The 9,826-nt window shown below is 46.7% G+C and overlaps 1 long non-coding RNA gene across 1 annotated transcript; it reads left to right on the top strand.

Annotated features, from left to right (window-relative positions):
* Positions 1-8,692: 8,692 nt before the first annotated feature.
* LOC139070352 (uncharacterized) lies at positions 8,693-8,971 on the top strand. The gene is made up of 2 exons (XR_011520891.1): positions 8,693-8,806; positions 8,884-8,971. It is a non-coding gene; the product is annotated as an uncharacterized lncRNA (long non-coding RNA).
* The last annotated feature ends 855 nt before the right edge of the window (positions 8,972-9,826 follow it).

The raw sequence follows: 9,826 nt of genomic DNA, 5'->3' as shown, positions 1-9,826 counted from the left end.
TTTAGGTAAGCTTGTTCTCTCTCTCTCTCTCTCTCTCTCTCTCTCTCTCTCTCTCTCTCTCTCTCTCTCTCTCTCTCTCTCTCTCTGCAGCTTTTCCCATTTATTTCAATACAGCTTCAGGACTCCACTATTAAAGAAAAGGCAGGAAAACAGTGCTGCTCTCTGACTGGCTGAGAGTGTTCAACCATCTTCTGCCCAAACAGGACTAAGCACCCTCACATATGATACATCAAATCGACCGGCTTGGTCTCCAGAATCTTGTATTAATTTTTAAATGTGTTATCAGTTACCATGGCAACAGGCTTAGCGACAACTTTTTGTCAACATTTAGAAACTACTGTATCAACATACTTTAAAATACAAACATTAGTTAAACTGTAAAAAGATCATGGGACATTGGATGTCACCATATTGAGGCAGATTCCTGTCATCTGTTACCAGTGCAACACAGATGCATAAGGATTACCCCAAACAAGTCTCATCGAAATGAATGTAAAAAGCCTAATACTGAGCCAGTAGCATACTGCTGTTTTTGATCTTTCTGACCTCTCTGTATGTAAAACTAGAAATGTAACTTACATTTTATTTACCGTCAGAAGGCGGGAAACCGCCCAACCCCATCCCAGCTCTCTGATTGGCTGAGAGAGTTCAAACATCTTCTTGTCATGGTTTGGGGCAGGAGTCTAACCCAAGACATGCAGAATCACAACACCAAACACAGATTGAAGGTAAAATAAAATAGTCTTATTAAAAGGGGAACTGAGGGTGCGCTGGGAATCCAGCGGATCAGAAGTAACGGCAACCAGGATCTGGAGAGAGAGTGAACCAGAGGTGAGTCCAGGGTAAAATGGTTGAGGCAGGAACGCTGTGAGTAGACTTACGGGTAATGACCAGGAGTGAGGACGGAGGGGAGGCTGAGAGCCGGGGCGGATCCAGAGGGGAGTTGTTCTGAGCTGGAGAGGGAGCGCAGGGTTGAGAGTGAGAGCGAGTTGGTCTGAAGGAGGACGATGAACGTGACTGACAACGGAAACCAGGAGTCCTATGGAGGTTGGATGATTAAATCCAGGCGAGCAGTGAACCTGAGGTGGGTGAGTACAACAAAACACAAAATCACACTAGGATCAAAAACACTAGAATCAATATTCACTAGAGATGAGTGACCAAGAACAACAGCTGGAAAACTACCAAGTAGTAGTAATCATCCGGCGTTGAGTAGTGTTCACCATCTCTTTAAATAGTCGACCCGCTAATCAGCTAATCAGGTGCAGCTGCCACTCCCTCTCCTGCAACACACTCAGAGATCATTAGGGGTGACAGCAAGTACTCACCCTGGCTCACGACACTTCTGGCTAAATGGAAGTACACACCCACACATATGATACATCAAATTGATCGTCTTGGTCGAATGAATCCATCCTTCCATCTATCCATACATACATCCAATAAACCATCTAACATCCATCCATCCACCATTTTCTCCATCCAACCATTCATCCATCCATTTCACAATCTGAACATATGTTAATCTATCAGTTTCAGATATCAGCAAGTGTTTCTAAAATTTACTGTTCAGCTAACTGTGAAAATGTTACTATTAAACTATTCTTACTCAAGTGCCAGGTGTGTAAACATTTCAACTGTCTAGTTTTAAAAAAATATTCAAATATTTCAGTTTTTTGTTTGCTGTTTAGCATTTATTTTGCCATTCTTCACCTACATTACGAGCTTTATTACACTTTTTGGTGATTTTTGCTTCTAAATCTTTAAATACATTCAGCTCATTTTGACAGTTTAGCTTAGTTTCAGCTTCACTTCAGCTACTCAGCAGCTTCAGCAATCAGTTTCCGATTTCGGCATATGCTGCTAATTTCACAGTTCTGCTAAATATAAAAATTTAACTGTTAAACTAGTCCTACTCAAATAACAAGTGTTTAGACATTTTTGCTGTCCAGATTTTTAAATAAAGTTCAGATTTCAGTTTTCTGCTGTTTAGGATTTTTTTTTGTTCTTAAATTTTTGTGCTTTATTCACTTTTTGGTGCATTTTGCTTCTAAATCTTTCAAAACATTCAGCTCATTTTGACAGTTTTGCTTACTTTCAGCTTCAGTTCAGCTATTAAGCTGATTCAGCTAACAGTTTAAGCTATCCAGCATTCAAACAGCATTCTGCAAGAAATGCAATTTATCTAGTTTAAAATGTATTTTCTTCAACTGAATAATTTAGGGGGGTCTGCTCTGTCCTCTCAGTCCCCAGTGAACCTCTAGACGTTTCTTCCTGTTAAAAGGGAGTTTTCCTCTCCACCGTTGCTACATGCTTGCTTAGTATGAGGATTGCTGTAAAGACTCTGACACTAGTCAGTGACTCGATGTAACCTGCTATAGGTTCCTTATCCAGGAAACTTTTTACTGATTGGCTTAATGAACTGACCTGTATTGGAATGTTTACTTTGTAAAGTGCCTTGAGGCGGCTCTTGTCGTGATTTGGCGCTATATAAATAAACTGAACTGAATTGAATAAATCAGTGTAACATAAGTAATTTACATTTAATTAAGGGCCGTAAGACATTAAAATTTCATATCTAGTATGATATCCATCTTGCGGACACTGGGTTATTTAAATCAGAAGATTGGAACTTTTTAATGCAGGGATTTAGATAACACTTTGTATTAACTGAGATAAAAGAGAAGAGAGAGACCTAAGATGGTTTATTACTAAATAATTTTAAACAATTTAACAATACTAACTTTCTAATGATGGATGTTCTGTTTGAATGAGGTGCGAGATGGTTGGTGTTTGTGAATGAGTATCATTCAGAACCCTCGTAACCGAAGAGACAAGTCTGAGTGGGATGATGTTTTGTTTCTAACTGATCAGAGTAGTTTCATAACCACATGAGACACCATATTGTCACATCTACATACCCTCAGATTGAGACCTCCGTACAGATCCAGATGCCAGGTGCCACGGGCCATCCTCTGGTACTGGAGCCGATGAAACAGTGTCGACAGTACGACAAACTAGTCTTTGGATAGTCTCCAGGTAAAAAGCGGCAGGTGGTTCACAGCGTCAAAAGGGGACCCTCCTTGGGTCAACGAGTTCAGCTTTTATTCTGAAAGGTACTGTTGCTTGGTTCACAAAAACAACAGATTTTTCCCAGCTTGATGGTTCTCAGCTTAAAAAGTGAAGTTCAGATGGCCGGTCCGATACCCCGCTTAGCATGCGGTGAACTCAATGGGATCTTGAGAACTGAACTTAAGATGGCGTTCGAACAGTTTTATTAATCTGGATGTTTTGAATTCTGGTGTCATGAGTCGGGGTGAGTACTCCCGTCGCACATTCCACCTTTGAGTTGTTTTTCAGGAGAGGGAGGCGCCCAGCTGCTTCTGGTTAGCAATCAACGGCACTGGCTTCTTAAGGAGTTGGAGAACACACCTCAACGCGGGATGATTACTACTACTCGGTATATTCCAGCCGTCTAGTGTTGCAGTGACTTTGTACCTCTTGTGTTTTTTTTGGCTTATTATTCGCTGTGGATTTTTGTGTATACATCTTCTTCAGGATTTTTTTGGAACATCTCTGGAGTAGAGCCTTCTCAGGATTCAGTGACTCATCAGGAAACTCACCTTTGCCACATAACAGTCTGGACTCAGCTTCCCGTGTTCTCCATCTCTCCAGTCGCCCCACTCCTCTGCTTCCCACAAGCTCCCTCTCCTGGATTTACTCACCTTGACTCACCCAACTCTCGACCGGCCCCTCCCGATTTTTCCTCATCTCCTTCGCCCAGTAAGTCTTATCTCTGCACCTCCTCAGTTAAGACTTACTTCTCAGGACTCACCTTATTTTGCTCTCCCCCTCCTCAGACGCTGAGTACGGACTTTACTCATCCACTGGAAGCTCCAGTGCGCTTTTGGTTCCTGTCTACTAATAAATACCTTTTTTTGATCTTTATTTGTGAGTGTGTTGATTCTGCATGTCCTGGGTTAAACTCCTTCCCCAGATCATGTCAGAATCATCCCGCCAACCCGCTAACCCAGCAGACTCAACCCTGTCAGATCTTCTTCAGAGAGTGTCTCAACAGGAGCAGACATTACCACTGCTTATGGATCAGCTCAACGCTGCCCACAATCGTTACCAGCAGTTGGAGGCCCTAGTCCGGCAGATCCATGAGCGGGTTACGCAGCCGCTGCCACAGACTACAAGGTCGGAACCTCAAGCAGCCGCTCCTGTTGCTTCCGGACCGGGAGTTCCTGTCCCCACAGAGACTTCTCATTTTCGTCCAGCCATTTCTCCTCCCTCACAGACATTCAGCGGTGAGTTCGAAGAATGCCACAGCTTCCTGCTCCAGTGCCGGCTTGCGTTCGAACGCTCACCTGGAGCCTTTCCCACGGACTCAAGTAAGATTTCTTACGTTATTGGACTGCTACGTGGAAGAGCCCTACGGTGGGCGGAAGCTAAGAGCCATTGTGCTGCCTTTTTAGCAGGACCTTTTGATGAGTTTTTAGCGGACTTTACATTAACTTTTGGACAGACCGAGTCCGTTTCAGATATAGGAAAGAGACTCTGGAACCTGTCGCAGGGCCGACGATCGGTTGCAGACATGTCGGTAGAGTTCCGAACCCTGGCAGCTAGGACTTCGTGGAACGAGGAGGCGTTGATGGCTGCATTCACGGAGGCCCTCAGTGTTCGTGTACGGGATCAGCTGGCGCTGTGCCCCGAACCTCAGTCTCTCGAGGGGCTCATTCGCCTGGCCATCTCCATTGATAAACGTCACCAGGAGCTACGGCGCCCCGCCAGCAGTGCCCGTCCAGCTCCTATTCCTGACCGAAACCTGGGTGGTCTTCGCTCCTTTTCCGAGACCCCCACAGCTGATGAACCTATGCAGATGGGTCGCACTCGCCTTACCCCAGAGGAACGGGAACATCGTTTGAGGTCAGGTCTCTGTTTATATTGCGGGCAGACCGGACACTTTGCCAGAGCCTGTCCTGCTCTGGGAAAAGGGAGAGCCCATCAGTAAAGCCGGGGCTACTGGTGGGCGGAAATTCAGACTCTTTTAGCTCCCGTTGTTCAATTCCATGCACTGTGTGTTTTAATTCTGAACAATTTCAGTTAGAGGCTCTGGTGGACTCTGGTTGTGAGCAATCTATGTTGGATGTCGGTTTGGTAAAGAGGTGGAAAATACCTACCACCCGTTTGTCTTCTCCTCTCACGGTTTCGTCTCTGGATGATCGCAGTTTGTCCACCATCACTCACCAGACCATCCCACTGCAGATAAAGGTGTCAGGTAACCACACAGAACTTCTGGCATTTTTTGTATTTCCCTCTCCCCAGTCTCCAGTGGTTCTTGGCCATTCCTGGTTGAAACACCACAATCCCCAGCTGAACTGGAGAACCAGTCAGATTGAAGGATGGAGTCCTGAGTGTTCTCTAGCCTGCCTTCGCTCAGCTGCACCAACTCTCCAACATTCCACAACCTCTCCTTCTGAGAAGATTGACCTCTCCAACGTTCCTCCGGCCTACCATGACCTCCGACAGGTATTCAGTAAGGACCGTGCTTCTTCTCTTCCCCCACACAGACCTTTTGATTGCTGCATTGAGTTGTTACCCGGAGCCCCACTTCCCTCCAGTCGACTATATCACCTTTCCAAACCTGAGAGGGAGAGCATGGAGAAATACATCCAGGAGTCTCTAGCAACCGGTCTTATCAGGCCGTCCACCTCACCATTGGGGGCAGGGTTCTTCTTTGTTCCAAAGAAGGAGGGGACTCTAAGGCCCTGTATTGATTACAGGGAATTGAACCAAATAACAGTAAAGAACAAATATCCTCTGCCTCTGTTAACCTCCACTTTTGAACCCATTCAGGACGCCACCATTTTTAGCCGCCTGGATCTCAGAAATGCGTACCACTTGGTACGAATCAGACAGGGTGATGAGTGGAAGACGGCATTTAAGACTCCGTTAGGACATTTTGAGTATCTGGTAATGCCTTTCGGCCTAACAAATGCTCCAGCTGTGTTTCAGTCTCTGGTGAACTCTGTTTTAGGAGATATGTTGAATAAGTACGTGACTGTCTACTTGGATGACATTTTGATTTTTTCAAAGACTCTGGAACAACACGTCTTGCATGTGCGTTCTGTGTTGCAACGACTCCTGGAGAATCGGCTTTATGTGAAGGCCGAGAAATGTGTTTTTCATGTCTCTACTGTTAAGTTTTTAGGATTTGTGATCGAAAGTGGAAGACTGAGGGCTGACCCTGAGAAGGTCCAGGCGGTCACAGAGTGGCCTACCCCCTCGTCACGTAAACAGCTTCAGAGATTCCTGGGTTTTGCCAATTTCTACAGAAGATTCATCAGAAATTTCAGTCAGACTGCCATACCTTTAACCAACCTCACATCCACTAACCGCCCTTTTGTTTGGTCCACAGAGGCTGAAGCAGCCTTTCAGAAGCTGAAAAAACTATTCACAAATGCTCCAGTGCTCCATCGCCCAGACCCCCAACTCCAGTTTACACTCGAGGTGGATGCCTCAGACACCGGAGTCGGCGCCGTGTTGTCACAGGTATCACCGCTCGACCATCGCCTTCACCCTTGTGCTTTTTTTTCTCGCCGTCTCACCCCAACAGACAGCCGATATGACGTGGGTGACAGAGAGCTCTTGGCGGTGAAACTCGCCATTGAGGAGTGGAGGCACTGGCTCGAGGGAGCTGAGATTCCCTTCATCATCTGGACTGATCACAAGAATTTGGTCTACCTCAGAGAGGCCAAGAGACTAAACCCACGACAATACAGGTGGTCCCTTTTCTTCTCTCGTTTCAACTTTCAGATTTCATACCGACCCGGATCCAAGAACGTAAAACCGGATGCTCTCTCGAGACAATATGCTTCTGACCAGGAGACTGAGCTCTCCACCATCCTACCCCCGGCGTGTGTTGTGGGAGGTGTGACGTGGGAGATACGTGACCAGGTACTGGAGGCACAGAGAACTGACCCTGATCCAGGTAAGGGACCTCCAGACAGGCTCTGGGTTCCGCAGGCTGTGAGAAGCAAGGTCATTCACTGGGCTCATACTGGCAAATTTTCACTTCACCCCGGAGTAGGACGTACTATTGCACTCATCAGACGCACATTCTGGTGGCCGGCCATGTACCGAGATGTCAAGGATTATGTTTCAGGTTGCCACATCTGTGCTCAGCAGAAGGGTGATCACCGTGCACCTGCTGGACTGTTGAACCCTCTGCCGACCCCCTCTCGACCATGGTCTCATGTGGCTCTGGATTTTGTGTGTGGTTTACCGAATTCTCAGGGATTTAACACCATACTCACCATTGTGGACAGATTCTCCAAAGCATGCCATCTCATTCCTTTGAAAACTCTTCCATCTTCTACTGTTACAGCCAAACTGCTCATCAGACATGTTTTCCGGTTGCATGGTATCCCGGAGGAAATCTTGTCCGATCGTGGTCCCCAGTTCATATCCAGAGTCTGGAGGGAGTTTGCAGAGGCTCTGGGGGCCCGAGTCGCCCTTACCTCTGGACACCATCCCCAGACCAATGGTCAATGTGAGCGTATGAACCAAGAACTCGGTGCTATGTTACGCTGTGTATGTTCTGCTCACCCGTCATCATGGAGTTCGCACCTCCCCTGGATCGAATACGCCCACAATTCTCACGTCTCTACGGCAACAGGTCAGTCACCTTTTGAATCCTCCTTGGGTTATCAACCTTCCCTGTTCCCTCCACAGTCTCCAGCCCTCACCACGGTTCCACAGTTTCTCCGGGGGGCCAAACGGGCCTGGGCCTCCACCCGGGCGGCTTTGGACAGGACGGCGGCCTCCAACAAACGGCTTGCTGATCGCAGGCGGCGTCCTGCCCCGTCCTACGCTCCTGGTCAGGAGGTTTGGCTCTCCTCCAAGGATATCCCCCTGAAGGCGTCCAGCCGCAAACTGTCGCCCAGGTTTCTGGGTCCTTTCAGGATTCTGGACATCCCCACGCCCTCTACTGTCCGGCTGGCCCTGCCTCCCTCTCTCAGGGTTCACCCTGTGTTCCACGTGTCCTTGGTGAAGCCGGTGACCACGAGCCGTCTCTGCCCTACGCCTGCTCCTCCCCCGCCTGCACGGTTCTACAAGGGGGGTCTGGTTTATTCTGTTCGCAGGATTCTGGACTCCCGACCCCGTGGCAGGGGCATCCAGTACCTCGTTGACTGGGAGGGGTACGGCCCGGAGGAGCGTTCCTGGGTTCCACGCTCCTTTATTGAAGATCCGTCCCTCATCCGGGACTTTGAGGTGGCATCTGCCAGGACGCCGGGAGGCGTCCGTTGAGGGGGGGGGTACTGTCATGAGTCGGGGTGAGTACTCCCGTCGCACATTCCACCTTTGAGTTGTTTTTCAGGAGAGGGAGGCGCCCAGCTGCTTCTGGTTAGCAATCAACGGCACTGGCTTCTTAAGGAGTTGGAGAACACACCTCAACGCGGGATGATTACTACTACTCGGTATATTCCAGCCGTCTAGTGTTGCAGTGACTTTGTACCTCTTGTGTTTTTTTTGGCTTATTATTCGCTGTGGATTTTTGTGTATACATCTTCTTCAGGATTTTTTTGGAACATCTCTGGAGTAGAGCCTTCTCAGGATTCAGTGACTCATCAGGAAACTCACCTTTGCCACATAACAGTCTGGACTCAGCTTCCCGTGTTCTCCATCTCTCCAGTCGCCCCACTCCTCTGCTTCCCACAAGCTCCCTCTCCTGGATTTACTCACCTTGACTCACCCAACTCTCGACCGGCCCCTCCCGATTTTTCCTCATCTCCTTCGCCCAGTAAGTCTTATCTCTGCACCTCCTCAGTTAAGACTTACTTCTCAGGACTCACCTTATTTTGCTCTCCCCCTCCTCAGACGCTGAGTACGGACTTTACTCATCCACTGGAAGCTCCAGTGCGCTTTTGGTTCCTGTCTACTAATAAATACCTTTTTTTGATCTTTATTTGTGAGTGTGTTGATTCTGCATGTCCTGGGTTAAACTCCTTCCCCAGATCATGTCATCTGGTCAAATCAAAGCTGGCAGATTTATAAACAGCACAGAGACTATGCCACGCTTCAGACTAGGAAGGTTCTGATTGGATCAGCAACAGCAATGTGTCATGCGGTTGCTTACCTTACGTGTGTCAGTGTGTCTAGTGACTAGATTAAGTCATATTACTTATTCAAACATATTAATCATAACATTGTGATTTCACAGATTGGTCACATTGTATTATTGACTAACAGTTGTTTTGATTAGCTTTAATAAAAATAGAGTTCTTTGATTTAATAAAAGAAAAGAGTCTCTTCATCTTCTGTCTTCATTTTGCTGGAAAGTAAACAGTTTAGAAGCAAATGCATGACCTTGAGGCTGTTTCATGCACCCTGGCGCTGTGTCAAAGGCAACTGTGGGAAGAGGTTAAATAACCTTGGAGGAATAGCTCCTTCATCACGTTACATCACTTTTATAATATTCAGTCAATTTTATTATGCAATTATATAAGAATCCAATAGCAACAGACAAACAAAAATGGCTGTCTCCACCAAGGGGCCATTATGGTCTACATTTTTAAGCCAAAATTGCATTTCCATTCTCATCCACTAGGGTCTGGCAGCAGAAGTGAGTAAATCCTCATTGACTCCCATGTTAAAAATGTCCATTTCACAGCAGAAAAAAACATGTTTACAGCCTGGTTCAAAAACCCATTTTAGGTTTAATAGATCTAGTTTACATTCATGACAACTCTGAGGGGGGTGACTGTTTTTGTACCTCTTCTGTTTAAGTGGAATGAAATGCTTAAAATTCTGAATAATTAAT

Source organism: Nothobranchius furzeri, chromosome 1 (genome assembly GCF_043380555.1).
Source record: "Nothobranchius furzeri strain GRZ-AD chromosome 1, NfurGRZ-RIMD1, whole genome shotgun sequence".
NCBI lineage: Eukaryota > Metazoa > Chordata > Actinopteri > Cyprinodontiformes > Nothobranchiidae > Nothobranchius > Nothobranchius furzeri.
This window is presented reverse-complemented; position numbering and strand designations above follow the sequence as displayed.